Source organism: Mustela nivalis, assembly GCF_964662115.1.
Source record: "Mustela nivalis genome assembly, chromosome: 7".
Classification (NCBI taxonomy): domain Eukaryota; kingdom Metazoa; phylum Chordata; class Mammalia; order Carnivora; family Mustelidae; genus Mustela; species Mustela nivalis.
The window spans coordinates 25,343,246-25,358,752 of record NC_139026.1 but is presented as its reverse complement, the minus strand read 5'-3'; the positions used below and the strand labels follow the sequence as shown (position 1 = coordinate 25,358,752).

The window sequence follows — 15,507 nt, the reverse complement described above, 5'->3', positions numbered from 1 at the left end:
CGTGAAGAGTGTAGACAAGTGTATCAGTCAGGTTTCTGCTCCAGTGATACTGTGTTAACAAACTCTTAGGGCTTAGAAGACTTGTTTTTCTTGTTCATGGGTCCGCTCCAATGAGGGTAGGGATGTCGTCTGCCTCAAGGTGCAGGTTGAGAGGCAGATTCCGGTTGTGTTCGCACATCCCCCGTCCTGCACATACCATTGTCCAGGCAGACAGCAGAAGTACCAGAGGCCATGCTAAGCTGGACAGCACGTTCAAAGCCCCTGCTCATGTGTTTGCTGGGGCTCCATTGGCCAACACAGCCCATAGCCAAGCCCAGCATCAGTGGGGTAGGAATATGGTCTGCCTACTCCCGTGGGAGACGATGCAAAGAAGGCAAAGTGTAGGAATGGGTCCTTCCAGTACAGGAGAGCCTGAAGAACCGGACACAGCAATCCAGTCTACCTCAACAAGGAAAAGAACTATCCATCCACCAAGAAGTAAATAGTGTATATGATAAGGGTTCCCACAGAGGCAGGGGAGGATTCCATGGAGGCACATAAAGAACATCTAACCCATCTTCAAAGTGAGGCAAGTTTTGCTGCAGGAAGGAATGTCTAGGCTGAACCTGAGGCCCGAGCAGATTTCAGCCAGGTAAAGCCAAGCCAGGTGACCGGCTGAGGGAACAGGTGCACCAAGGCCGGCGGCTGCAGGAGCTCCTGGTCTGGTGGTCAGTGTGCATGGAGCATACAGCCTTGGGGTGGGGGGTTGGAGGGGGAGCTGTTGAGAAAGTGGCATGGCTACAGGAGCCGTGGAGGACTGGTCCCATAAGCCGTGTAAAGAATTTCCATTTTATTGGAAGGACTTTGGGGAGCTATTGCAGAGCTTTGATTAGAAGAATGACCAGATCGGTTGTGTGTTTTAGAATAAACATTCTGGTGAAGATGGATTGCAGGGGACCTGCTGGTTGCTGGAGGACCTCTTAAAAAGTGACTGTAAACCAGCAAGAGATGGGGAACTGGTCAGAGGGTTGATAGTAGCGATGGGAAGATCTCAAGAGCTCAAGACTCAGGACTCCCGATTCAAGAGCTCTTTGGGAGATAGAATTGACAGAATTTGGCATTTAATTAGATTCCCCCTTGAGTTTGACACAGTCAAAATAGGGCTATAAAATGAAAAATAAAATATCAAGGTGGCCACAGCTACTGGTTTTTTGGGAATATGTGTTCTTTCTCTCTGATCTAAGTCCTCATAAAGACAATAAAGAAGTGCCACCCAAGGGATAGATTCCTACCGTCCCACGCATTGGAGTAGGCATTAGATTGGAGCCCAAAGGATGAACCCGGAAGTCAGAGCGGGAGGACTTGGGAGTGATGTCAGAGCTGAGTGTCAGAGGGCGTTGTGGGGTGAGTTCCTGCTCTTTTCCCAGCAACACAGTGACCTTGGTGTTGAGATGGTGGAGGAAGGAGTGAACAGTGTCATTACTGAGCAGGAATGTTGGGGAGGCACGGTAATGCTGGGGGTGACTTCCGCTCTGGCGGAGGGGAGTCCAGCCAAGGAGGAAGAGTACAGGGCCTGGAGTCAGCTTGCTTGGGATTGAACCCAGGTTTCTTTGTGACCTGCAGGTTTTCTTATCTTCATGTGCCGATCTCCTCTTCAATAAAGTAGGGTTAATAATACTTAAAGGGGGACTGAGAAGATTAAATCAGATATGCACAAAAAGACCTGGACACACAATGCCAGAGTCCTAGTTAGGACTCAAGCAATGCTAGCTCTGGTGATGGTGGAAGCCCAGAGGAGGGAGCTGTGGCTTGTAACCAAGGCTGGGGCAGGCTTCACAGAGGAGGTGGCATTAAAATTAGGCCTTGACCAAAATTAGTACAGGAGACAACGGGTATTGGCGAGGATGCAGAGAAAGGGGAACCCTCTTGCACTGTTGGTGGGAACTCAGGCTGGTGCAGTCACTCTGGAAAACAGTGTGGAGGTTCCTCAAAAAGCTAAAAATAGAACTACCCTATGATCCAGCAACTGCACTACTAAGTATTTACCCAAAGGACGTGAAAATACAGATCCAAAGGAATGCATGTCCCCTGGTGTTTATAGCAGCGTTGTCAACAATAGCCAAACTCCGGAGAGAGCCCAAATGTCCCTCGACTGCTGAATGGATAAAGATGTGACAGACAGATAGACACAGACACACACACACACACACACACACACACAGGAATATTACTCAGCCATCAAAAAGAATGAATTCTTGCCATTTGCAAAGACAAGGACAGCTAGAATGTATTTTGCTAAGCGAAATAAGTTCATCAGAGAAAGATGAATACCATCTGATTTCACTCCTACGTGGAATTTAAGAAACAAAATGGATGAACATTCACGAGGGAGATAAAAAGAGGGAAACAAATCATGAGAGACTCAATGATAGAGAACGAGCAGGGTTGACGGAGGGGGAAGGGGTGGGATGGATGGGGGATGGATTTGAAGAAGGGCCGTCCTGAGGAGCACTGGGTATTATGTGTAAATGATGAACCAGTGAACTCTACTCCTGAACCAACACTGAGCTGGATGTCAACTAACTAGATCGTAAATTGTAAATTATAAGTTGTAAATTTTAAAAAAAGATTAAACAAAAAATGAGGCCCTGAAGCCCAAGGGAACAGGGAACGGAAGGCATCTTAGAGGATCCGGGACAGGGAGAGGTCTTCTGAGGGAGTGACAGGCTGGATAGTAGCCCTAGAAGCCAGAGGGCATGGGGGGTTGGGGGGGACCAGGGTGTGAAGGGCCCTGAGTGTGGTCTGCATGTTAGGGGGTTCCGGAGACCCATGAAAGGGTTTTCAGCAGAGGACAGCATCATCTTTGTGTTTTGAAAAGATCATCCTGGGGCACTTGGGTGGCTCAGTGGGTTAAGCCTCTGCCTTCGGCTCAGGTCATGATCCCAGGGTCCTGGGATCGAGCCCCGAATCCGGCTCTCTGCTCAGCAGGGAGCCGGCTTCCTCCTCTCTTTCTGCCTGCCTCTCTGCCTACTTGTGATCTCTGTCTGTCCAATAAATGAATAAAATTTTTTAAAAAATAAAAAATAATAAAAAGATCATCCTGATGGCAGGGTCCAGCACTACCCCAAGCATCAGCTTCATCAGACTCCCCAGCCGCATACCTTCCAGGCTCCACTGTCCTGCGGCATGTCTGTCTCATAACCAACGAGCTTATCTCCCATCTCCTCCTGAGTCATCCACTTGGCCGCTCCTTCTCCAGCTTTCATGCACTTCCCACCAGTCCCAGCACGACCATGGGGCTCAGCGTGCTCTGGTCCCAGTCACATAAGGGAATCAGGGCTGGTCCTCTCCAGAAAACGGGCTGTGCAGGAAAGGCCAGGCTTCTTTTCTGTCCTACCCTGTCATGCCCGACTCTGCACAGGGACTGTGTAGGGTCAGGCTGCTAATCAGCAGGCACATTAACTAAAGGGTGTCTTAGTGCCTCTGGAGGATTCGTGTAAGCCTGACACTCGCCCATATTCTTCTACAGGTTTCTTCCATATAGACACGTGGAAAACCTTTGAGCAGCCCCCACCAGCTGCTGCTGGTAGATCATTCCTTGACCTGGCATGACAATGGGGCTCTCTGGCTAGTCCCACAGTCAGCCTTCCTGAAGGAGTGGGAGTACCAGAGGGGATTTTGAATACAAGAGAGAAAAACAGAAATGTGACTGCTAAACGAATTTGTTCCCAGTAGCCTGGAGTAACAAATAAACAAGCAAGAAAGAGTTATAGGATTGGCTTATGGCCCTATCCATATTCCTTACACCGCTGTCCTGTTGGGTCTGCCTGCCCTCGCTCCTCCAAGACATTCTCGCCTCAAGCCTCCCCGGCCATTTTTTTGACTCTAAGGGCCATAAGCTGTGACTGCTCAAAAACTCGACCGAGGTAACCTTTGGGGCATGGCAACCCACAAGCACACTCTTGTGAGGTCGGCATTCCTGCGGCCGGGTCTGACCTCCTGGGCGGTGAACAGTGCGCGACAGAGATGCCCACTGAGGGCTTTCTGTAGAGGAGCCCCTGGGGTGTGCCCACAGACCCTTCAGGACACAGTCACAGTGCGCCTCCTCCAAGAAGCCTGCCCCGACTCCAGGCCCACTCTTCGTGGGTGGGTGGGGGGACGTGCTCACTCTACACCAGACACTGTGCCCTGCGCCCCGTGCCCTATACCTGTAGTCCTCCTGCTGCCCTGTGAAGTCTGTACTAGGACCATCCCCACGTTAGGGAGGAGGAAACAGCCTCAGGTTGTATGTTCCTTTCCCACTACTGCGGTAACAAAGGATCACAACCTTAGTGACTTAGAACATCAGGCATTTATTGCCTTACAGTTCTGGAAGTCAGAAGTCTGCAGTGGGTTTCCCTGGGCTACCATCGAGGTGATGAAAGGGTGGTGTTTCCTCTGGAGGCCAGAGGGAGAATTCATGTCCTTGTCTTTTCTAGCTTCTGGAGGAGACTGCCCACCTTAGCCCATGGCTGCTTCTGTGTCTTCCAAGTCGGCAACATAGTCCCTCACATCTCTCGGGCTCTGAAATCTGTTTCCATCGCCATGTCCCCTTCTCGGACTCTGACCTTCCTGCCTCCGCTTGATCCCCCTGTGACTACTTTGGGTCCGCACTGATCCTCCAAGACAATTTCCCCATCTTGAGATCCTTAATCTGCAAAGTCCTTTTAGCTGTGCAGGGGAACATATGCCCAGGTCCCAGGGATGGAGACGTGGGTGTCTTTGGGGGTTCCATTGATGTCGGGTTGCACAGGTAGCAGAACCTGGCTCAATCTCCAGAGTCAGTGCCTTCACCTACCGCTGTAGGGAAAGGGAAGGGGAACAAGGAAGGGATATTGTCCCTGTGGCAGTAGAGGGAAGAGCTAGGTCTAAAAAGACCCTTGGTGGATGACTGGCTCTGCCTACCAAAGACGACAGGACTCAGAACCTACCTGACTTGTAGAAAGCCTTCCACCTTCAAAGTGTGAGCATCCCTGCTTTCAGTTAGCAAGTATCTGTCAAGAACCTAATGTGTGGCCGCCGCTGTTCTAAGCACTAGGATTCTGCCACAGGGAACGGCACAGCCGTAAGTCTTTGCCCTCGTGGAGGTCCTTCTGACGGGGTGTTGCCTTCCTAAGGCTGCCCTAGCCTAGGACCACAATGTAAGGGCTTACAACACCACAGATGCATTCCCTCACCTAGAAATCCAAAATTGAGGGCTCAAGGAGGGAGAGCTCCCTCTCCTTTCCCAGCCGTAGGGGGTTCCTGGTGTTTCCTGGCTCTCTCATGACACGGGCTTTTCCTCTTTGTGTCTCCAGACCTCCCCCCACTTTCTCTTTTCCAGGCGCCGGTCACTGGGTACCTTGAATCCAGGAGGCTCTCCTCCTGGAATCCTTGCATTACATCTTCACAGACCCTCGTTCCAAATCAGGTCACCTTCTGAGGTTCTGGGTGGACGTGAATGTTGAGGGAACGTGGTTCAACTCACCACACGAGGGAAGAGGGACCGTGTGAGCGTGAAGAAAGAGAGAGCATGTCAGATGGTGATCAGTGTTCTGAAGAAAAATACAGCCGAGGACAGGGGTAGGGGGCTCCTGGCTGGAGGCACCAGAGGTTGCCGTTGGAACCCGAGTGGTCCCCGAAGGCCTCACTGGAAGGACGTGTCTGAGCCAAGACTTGAGCTGGAGATGTCCCCCTTCATGGGTACGGCCACTGCCAGCCAAGTGGCCAAGAAGAGAGTTTCAGACAGGTGGTTCTCATTCTGTGTTTGCTCCCCCTCTCCTCCTGATCAGGGTGTGTCCTTGTGCTTGCAGCCTGGACAGTGACCCTCCTTGATGGTCCAGTGCCATGCGAATGGCAGCGATCATGGTAATCATGGGATCTGGCGGCGACCTCTCCTTCTTGGGTGAGGACCCCAGTGTGCCGACTAATTGTGTAGAAGCAAGTAGGACAACTGTCTGTAGGGTGGAAACAGTGGGGGGTAAAGAGGAATATGATTCTGGACCTCGGGGCAGTCCTGAACTACCCTGGCCGAGGCCCAACCCATGCATCAGGGTTAGCAAGAATGCTGAAAGGGATTGGGGGGCCTTCTCACAGTGGAGGGGGGGGTCCCAGGTGAACCCAGATCCGCTGGGTTCTTCTTGATCACTTCCGCTGTCAGGAGCTGTGAACAAATCCTACTCCTTTCAAAGCAGAAGGTGGAGAGAGGATGAAATCATCGAGGGGCACAGCCCTTGGTACCCTGAGAGCTGACAGAGGTCGACCAGGGAGAAGGCTCACTTTACTCAGAAGCCAGTTTTATTTGGAAGTGCTGGCCTCCGAGGTCCAAAGAAACTGCTTACCCACACCATCTCTTTAATTGATGTTCTCTGACTTGGAACAAGGACCATTAGGAACGCCCCTTTTAGTAAATACATGTTTTAATGGAATAGATTTTTTTTTTTTTTTTGAAATGACCTTATCTCAGGCAGCAGGCACTTTCATAAGTATGTATTGATTGGCTTTTAAAAATTCCTCAAATGTTTTCACTTGTCTCTGTGACCTAGAAGATGTCCTGTTCCCAGCACCTTCTCCAGCTTCAAACACAATGTTCCCATCTTCTTTGGAAGCCTTCCAGGCGGCCTTTCATGGTTTTGCTTTTGTAATGTTTTGTAAAGCTGAGGTGCTTATGTTTGGCTGTATAGAGAGGCCCGATGAGGCCTTCGGTATTTGTCCCAGGAAGAGGGGCCACCTGCGTTCCCAGTGGGGAAATGGAGGCCCAGAGTGGCAAAGGCATGTGGGGGCAGAGCAGCTTTGAGCCCAGATCTTCTTGACTCAAAAGGCACCCTTTTCCCATGTTTATGTCCACGTTATGTGTTTTTAAAAACCCTCCCTTAAATTCTTCAGCTCGTGGTTTGTGTTTGGAAGTAAAAAAAAAAAAAAAAAAAAAAGGCCAGCTTCAGTAAACTCATCACCCACAAAAGAACCACATGGGGCGCAGGCTACAGATCCCTTTTGTGTGAGGGTTTCAGTCTGCAAATGTGTCTTATGTGTGCTAAATAGCTCTGAGTTTTAAGACAAAGGCTGGTTTTCCACCAGGCCAGTTAACAGGCCAGCCCAGTGAACAAAAATCAATGAAACAACTTACGCCGGTATCATGGAGACATAGTCAAGAATTTTAGTCACTTTAAAATTGAATTCTTAATTCAGTGCGGCTAACGCTTGTTGCATTCGGGCTGTGGGTCAGGCCCTGAACGAGGAGGCCCTTGGGGAAAAGCGACGAATGAGGCTCTGCCCCGGAGAAGCTCACAGGTTAGGGCGAAAGCGTCCACCAAGCCAATACTGTCCGTACACCGTGGAAAGGGCTCCTAGGCGGTGCTTGAGGCTGGGGAGACCCCAGAGAGCCCTTTTGTCTTGGGAGGAAGGCACAATGTGATTGAGAATCCTCCAAGAAGCTTTGAACTGGGGCTGCCTCCTTATGGAGGAAAGGTACGCTGCATGTTGACCCGGCACATGTGAGTGATGCCGGAGGGCTGTCCGGAGAGCCCCACTGCCCCGATCCCTGCCTCGTCATTACCATTTTGTGTTTGCGTAGCTTAATGTCATCCAAATGCTTGCGTGAAGTCTGTTTCACTTGCCCGAGTAATAAGTATCACAACAATGACTACTATATACTGAGGCAGTATTGTAAGCCTCAATTAAATAGATGCACATTTTGCTAACAATCCCATGAGGTAGAAACCATTAATATCTGCATTTCTGCAGGTGGACAGCCCGAGACACAGAGGGGGCACATGACTTGCCACGACACTGGTGTATAACTGGCAGAAGCATTATCCCCTTTGTGTGTAGCCAGTCTGTCCTTTAGTCAATTCCTCGCAGAGAACAGAGTTCCAAGCTTTAAGTGGAACATGCTGTTCCTTCTCCCTGGAATGCTGTTCCTGTTATTCTTGATGTGACTTGATGGTTTTCATCCTAGACCTTTGAACTAAAATGTCACCTTTTCTGGCCAATCTGAAGTAATTCCTCTGTGCCATGTTCTTGGTTTCTGCAGAAGACCTACCTTAATTTAAAATTATTTTAAATTACTGTTTATTTTCTCGCTGGAATGTAAACTCATTAGTAGGGGGATTCTAATGGGTTGATACATTAATGTGTCCACAGTGCCAACTATGGTCTTTGGTGTCTTGTGGGTGCTCAGTAAATATTTGTGGTGCAAATGCCAAATACAGCACTAGGTCCTGGGGGGGCCAAGGTGAATGAGGTGGGTCTTTCCCTTGGGGGACCTGCTGTCTAGTGGGAGAGACAGGCAATCAGCGGTGAATGCAATGTGCTGTGTACACCTGGAGCACATGTAAGGGGCCACAGGAACACAGCAGAGAGAGCTACTGCTTTGCCCGGAGCTTGGGCAGACATCATGGAGGAAGTGACTTTGAACTCGCCTTGAACAAGGAACACCATTTCACCGAGTATACTGCAGGCTCAAGGGCATTCTGGGGCCTGTGGGAGCAGCATATGCTAGGGACAGCCAGGCGTGTTTGCACTGCACATGTTAATCAAATAGACAGACTCATCAATCCACAGTTGCCTAGGGATGAGTTTGGAGAAGAAGGCAGGAGCTAGATACTAGTGCCAGGGTAGAGACATGACCGTGGAAATGTGTGTTCTAGGCTCCTGGTCATAAAAGACCCATAGGAAGAGGAGTTTGATGCTGGCAAAAGAGTGCCATTGAAGGTTATTTTAAGTAGGAAGTGCTATGATCAGCTCTATGCTTGAGAATGACCTAGATGTCTGTCTGGAGGCTGATTGGAGGCACTAGAGTTGGCAAGGTAGGAGCCCAGCTACAAGGTGATGGATGAGGGTAGAATGTAGGAGATAACATAGAGGAATGCTTAGAATTAATAGGTCATTACCAGCTGAATATGAGAGTTGAGAAAAAAAGCCAAGGAAGACCCAAATTTTCTAATTTGATCCACTGTTTGAATTACTGTTCATTGACCAAGTTCAGGCAATATTTCCCAGTGTGCATGATGAGAACTTCTAAAAAAGTTAGAAGATGTTGCATCATTCATTCCTGTCTTGGAAAGTTACAAAGCACCCCAGTATAGCCAAGGCTCTGAGAAGTCCTGCAGCAGAGAGATTAGTTTAATTTTATTTTCCCAGTGTCTCCCAAACCTCTTAACAACAGGACCCTACTTTAGATACCTCCAGAACAACCCAAAGAACACTGGTTTTCTGAGAAGTGACTAAAACCTATATTTTCCTATGTGGCCCGTGCTCGAGGAGGACCTGTTGACTTTTATCTTGGCATTTATGATGCCATTATCCTGGGAAGTTCTTGGAAACTTTGAGGAATTTGGCACAGGAGTAAAGACTGCTGAGGTTCACACCGGGCCACCTGACCACTCTGCCTTACAGTTTCCTCATCCTTGCAGGGGAGCCGATAATAATAATGTCTACTTCCTGAGGTGGTTGTGAGAATCAGTGAGTTGCTTTCTGGGAAGCCCCAGGAGAAGTGCCTAGCCTACAGGAAGAGCTCAGTAAGTGTTAGTTTCTGTGCGAGGCCATAGAGGCGTATAAATGAGACCACAGATGTAGGAAATGGCACTGCTTGGTTTTCATGTCTCAGGCACTCAGCTTGCTAACCCCGTGACCTTGGGAAAGCAATATGGTGCCTTCTGCACCTCAGTTGCCCCATCTGTAAAGCAGGGCCAATGATCGTTCTTACTTCATAGGTTTGTTATGAAGACTAAATGAATCACATTACATGAAAGGTGGCGCTAGCATGTGAGATGGTTTCATTTTTTTTTTTTTTAAAGGTCTTCTAAATTGCTTCTGGAATTAGCATAATTTGATCATGTAGATTACCTTTTGGCTCCAGTGATGGAGGTCCAATTTTTCAGCTTCCCCAGCACTTATTTGGATCTGGTGTTTTGGTATTCCCCTTTCCTGACTATGGGGACCTGGATTCAGCATGTAGTTTGCCCCGGGGGGCCATCCTATTCTCTTCTATTTGGTCGAGTTTGGTTCCTTCGACTCTTGGACTGATGATGTCAATAAGAGCCCCCATATTTTGGGGACCATCTAGCTCTTCCTCTGTGCCTTTCCTAAAAATGCAGGCATCTGCTTGAAATCCCTTAGCAGAAGACCTTGGGATGTTCTTGGAGCCAAACCTCCCCCCCCCCCCCCCCCCCCCCGGTATGGACACAGCCTCCTGCTCCCTGAGACAGAGGCTGGATCGTTTTCTTGTTAAAAGTTTTCTGATATGATATCAGTATAGAATCTTTGGAATAGGTCACACCAACCCCACATTCAAGCCAATTACCTGGTATTTAGTTATGGGACTGTCTGCTTTTGGCGAACAATTAGATTAGGGGATGCCGCTGAAAGTCGAGCGGCAGGAAGTAGAAGTTACATTTCTGAGTTCAGAGTTTCCATTTCAGGGTTCTATTGCAGAGTGAGCTTTTTGAGGATGGAGGCGGGGAAGATGCCTCCTCCCCCACCATGCCCGTTCGGGCCCCTGTGGGTTCTGAGTGGGAAGTTTGAGGTCCACCTGATTCCCCTGGGGGCTCCTAGAGGAAGGACAGGGTCCTAGGCTGTCTCCAGAAGAAGGGCCATGACACTGTGCTGTGGATTTTGACATTCGGAGTGAATGTCCGGGACCCAGCAGAGACTCAGGTGTGGTAGATCCTTGGGGACAGTCCTCCAGGGGTTTCCATGTATTTTTGCCAATGTTGTTGTTAGCAGCTTACATTTTCTGTCAGCAAGAGTGAGTGTGATAATGTTGAAGTCGTGCAAGTTATGGGATAGTTTATGTGTTGATGTGGGATTTTTTTTCTTTTTTGGATTGGAAGGAGGCCGAAGTCCTAGGAAAGGGATCGCCCTAGGGAGGGGCGGCTGGCAAGGTGTCTAGTTGGCACCATCCAAGCCCTGGAGCCCTCTCTGAACTGAGGCCAGGATACTGTACCCTGCGGGGCACAAGAAAAAATTCCCTATTAAATTCTGCTAGGATTTGGGGCAATTTTTGCACGGTAATAAGCTTTGGGTTGCTCTTTGGGCTTCTCAAAAGGGAAGTGTTAACTCAAAGATTGTAAACGATGAAGTGTTCTGGCATGCTGCTGACCTAGTTGGATAGTCATAACTCCGAGAGCAGGTGAGAAAAGGCCTCCATGGTCCCAGGGTGTCAAATACTAAAGACAGAGGAGCTCACTTACATGCCCAAATTCACTTTTATCCTAGTTTTTCAGGGCTCTGATATCTGTCACTTAACTTTTAAAACTCATATTTACAAACACTATGGTAAGTAATTTCAGGGACACCTGAATTGTGGGTCTGAAGCTTTTTGCTTATTGTAGTATTGATTATACTGCTTCATTTGGTGACTAGAGAAAAGTAGCCTTCCATTTATTTTTATATTATTTTACAAGTTTTTACCAGCAGTCGTGTATGTGACATTTACCTTGGTAGCTAAGGACCAATAGCCTCTCACTGAATGAGAAAAAAGAGAGAGAGATTTTCTGGCCTGATAGAGTCAGATTCCAAGGTTCCCTAGCCCACAGCCATTTTATCTGCCTGGGAACTTTAGGTCTTTTTTTTCTTTTTTTCAGAAGTGGGTCTCCCTGTTCTTTATGTTGGCATGAAGACAATTAATAATTTAAATCCTACCCATTAAAAAACCAGAAATAATGTATAAATATAATAGTGTAGTAATAAATTTAAAAGTCGATCCAGCTGGGCAGTGTTCCCAGACTACCAGCTGAGCAAAAATACAAATCCGTAAGGTAGGAAAAAACTGTTATAGGATGCAAATGGCCACAGTCACATTGTTTCCTGCTACTCTTTATTGCAAATGTACAGCCTTGAAGTTACATTATGGATAAATAGGTTTTGTGGGCTAAACCGGGGACCTAATCACTGTTTATAACATTATTTCTGTGGGGAGAAAGATGTAGTCCATATTACAGACAGGTGGGTAACAAGCAAAATGGGGGGGGCACAATAGGTTTGTAAATTGGGGGACTCCTGGGATTTTAACCTGTAGATGGATGTGTTCAGGGCTAGGGATAGATGAAAATCAGAGGCCTCTCAGAATCCCCCCCATCCCCCTCAAGTCCTTGCTGTCCTTTCAACCTCGAGACTCTGCCTGACTTTCTCTAATGTCAGTCCCCGGGGTGCTCATCCTGGCGTAGCCCCACCCTCCCCCACTCCTACTGGGGCCCCAGGAAGCCAGCAGGCACCCTGAATGTCTTTACCCTTTCACACCTTAAGTGGGTAGTTAAGGTTCATAGGAGGCCACGCAGATGGGTGACCAAGTGGGTGGCTCTGTAGGCAGATTTCTGTCGCTTGTGGCTGTGTGACGTTGGCACGTTATCTCACTTCTCCAAGCCTCTATTTCATGCCTTAAGAAGGAGGTGGTTGGGAGGACTAATGTGGGAGTGCCGCCTGTAAGCATGCGGGCCAGTGCCTGGGATAGGACAGGGTTCCCTCCTCATAGGTGCTTGCTGGGCATGTTTCTCACTGATATTTGAGTTCAGACAGATTTCCACGAACTCGGGAAGCAAACCCGTACTTTAAAAGTACTTTCTGGATTCTGAGCAGCAAACCTAGAAACAAGTGCCTGGGACCTTTCTGTTCAAGAGTTGAAGCCTGGATGGGTTTTGAACATAGTTTTGTCATGAGTTGGGGGGAGACGGAGGGGGTGATCCATGCACTCATATAGTTGAGTGGGCAACGTCAAAGTCTGTTATTGTTTTGTTTTGTTTTTGTTTGTTTCTTGTGGGTTTTTTTTTCAAAGTTTTTTTTTTTTTAAGATTTTATTTATTTATTTGTCAGAGACAGAGGGAGAGAGAACGAGCGAGCACAGGCAGACAGAGAGGCAGGCAGAGGCAGAGGGAGAAGCAGGCTCCCTGCCGAGCAAGGAACCTGATGTGGGACTCGATCCCAGGACCCTGGGATCATGACCTGAGCCGAAGGCAGCTGCTTAACCAACTGAGCCACCCAGGCGTCCCTTTTTCAAAGTTTTTATTCACTTATTTGACAGAGAGAGACACAGCGAGAGAGGGAAGAACATAAGCAGAAGGGTGGGAGAGGGAGAAGCAGGCTTCTGGCTGAGCAGAGAGCCTGATGCAGGGCTCCATCCCAGGACCCTGGGATCATGACCTGAGCCAAAGGCAGAGGATTAACAACGGAAACACCCAGGCACCCCTCTGTTATTGTTTTGAATAGATGAAGCTTTACAGCAGATTTCATAGAAACTCATCAGACTAAGCCTTCTTAACTAGTTTTTTTTCACTAAGGTGGTTCCACATACTGTGTTTTTCACCTAAGGAAAATGGTTTTCTGTTTTTAAAAAATTTTTGGTTTGGGTTTAATTTTGTTTTGTGTTCTTCAGTGTTTCCTGATTTGCAAACAGGCGAATGTCTACGTATTGGCTTTATGGTGTAGGCATGAGATCAGATGGAAATAAGGACTGGAAAAAGAAAACAGTGACTGGGAGTCTAAGGGCTTCCGGGAAACCCTCAGTAGAGGATGGGGCCTGAGCGGTAACACAGAGGAAGAGAAGCAAATGTGTCATTTGCCTGCCATGCCCAGTCTAATCCAAATCCCATTGTCCCCTTATCTGTCGCCTGAAGAAATTGAAATGAAGCCACTTAAGAGATCAGCCTACCTGAGAGCACGTCACTGAGGATCAGCCTCACGGAGAGCTGTGTCTGACTGCGAGGTTTTAATTTCATTTGGGCAAAGGTTTAAGTGTCTACACCACCTGACCATTGCTTTTGTGACACATAGGAGGGGATAATTTCAAAATAACTGCTTTTATTTTATTCAGATGTGGGGGCTATAAGATCTCCCGCTCCTGAAGAAATGTGAATGTGTGGGTAACATGCTGTCATGAAGGTTTTATAATCTGCAATATTGGAGAAGTAATAAGATGTTGTTGTTGGTTGACCATCTGGTTGTACATTCTTGGTGTCACGGTTTGCTATTTCATTTTAAAAAATTTATTATTTTTACTGGTGAGAAGCAAGTAATGGGAGTTTAGAAATTTCAGAGGTGTTTTAGAAGCAAGAAATTTAGGTTAATTGCTTAACATGGTTAGATTTTGTTTCTACCTTGTACAAAATGGGAAGTAAAAGGTTGGCTATGTATTTTTTCTTTTTTTCCCCCCCAAAAGATAAACTGGAAACTCCTAATCTTTTCCTCTCTGGCCCCAGATTGGACCTTTGAGCTTCTATTAAAAACAGTCTCTTTGTCATAAGGAAGAGTCTGACATAAATTAGAAGAAAATTTTGGAAAGAAAAAGCATGCACAGAAAGGACCTATAGAGATTTCATATTTCATCTGTCCATTCAGAAATATTTATTGAGATCCCAGTATTTGCATATCGTGCTGCCAGACCCTGAGGGATTTGTAGAAGAAATCTTAAAGTCATTCTCCCTTCCTTTGAGGAGCTTAGTGCTTACTTGGGGGTGGGGGGAAGATGACTGCGACATATGAAACAGTTAAGTTGTAATTCAACACAGCATATGATTAAATACCAAAATGTATAGTTCCAACAAGAAATGCTATAGGAGTTCAGCAAGGGGGGGTGGTGAAAAGTCAGTGGCAGTACTGTGTTCTGCCTACAAATTGGCACAGTACAGCACTATTTGTATGAAATATCTTACACTTGTTTTTTTGGCAGCCTTAGGCCTTGACTTCCAGGCAGCATTAAGAGCCCACGACAATATTTGTACTCCAGTCTCCCCAGAACTGGCTTTTTGTTGTTTTGTTTTCAAACAGACAGAGTTAGACAAACCAGAGTGCCCAGGAGAGGCTGGGACTTTTGACAGTCATAACCCCTTTCCAATATAGAATAAGAAACCAGCTCCGTCATCCTGTTTTTCAATCCAGCCGCACTTATCCCTCGGTGGCAAATGCTCCCTGATACCGACAGGCCGTTTAATTTGAACTTAATGTCCGTGACGGACGAGCTAGCCATCAAGGGTCGGATGAATTGATGGCTTTGGAAAAGTGCTGATGAAAATCCCCATGGTCAGGACATTGGAGAAGGAGCCCACACAGACGTAGGGGAGTTTGGACGCAGATGTGCTCCCAGCAGACAGGGTTCCCCAACCCTTGCTCAAAGTACTGTGCCCGAGGATGATGCTTAATGAAACTCACCGGCTTCCTGTTCTATTTTTGTCATATTCAAATGAGCACAGAGCTCAGAGATGAAGCCACGGGGCCTACATTTGTACAAATTGAAAAAGGAGAGGAGAGGAAGAAGAGGAAGTAAAATGCTTATGAAGTCTGATGCCCTTTCAGGGACCACATGACCACATCCCGCCCCTCTCCGACCCTTGGAGGGACAGATGAATGCCTTCATCACTTGGCTGCTTTTCGATCTTGTGATTCATGAATTTTCCATTTCTTTTCAAACTCACGGTTGCTGGGTCTCCTCAACCCCTCCATTTTAACCTCAGGACTTGAGGAGGCATAGATAACAAGGATGTTCTGGTCTCTTGATATTATCCAATGGAATAGTTGTGG

General features: G+C 47.6%; 1 protein-coding gene across 1 annotated transcript in view; it reads left to right on the top strand.

Moving 5' to 3' along the window:
• Nucleotides 1-15,507, top strand: part of PLXNC1 (plexin C1) — a 143,897-nt gene that overhangs the window by 38,095 nt on the left and 90,295 nt on the right. The gene's annotated exons all lie outside the window — the stretch shown is intronic.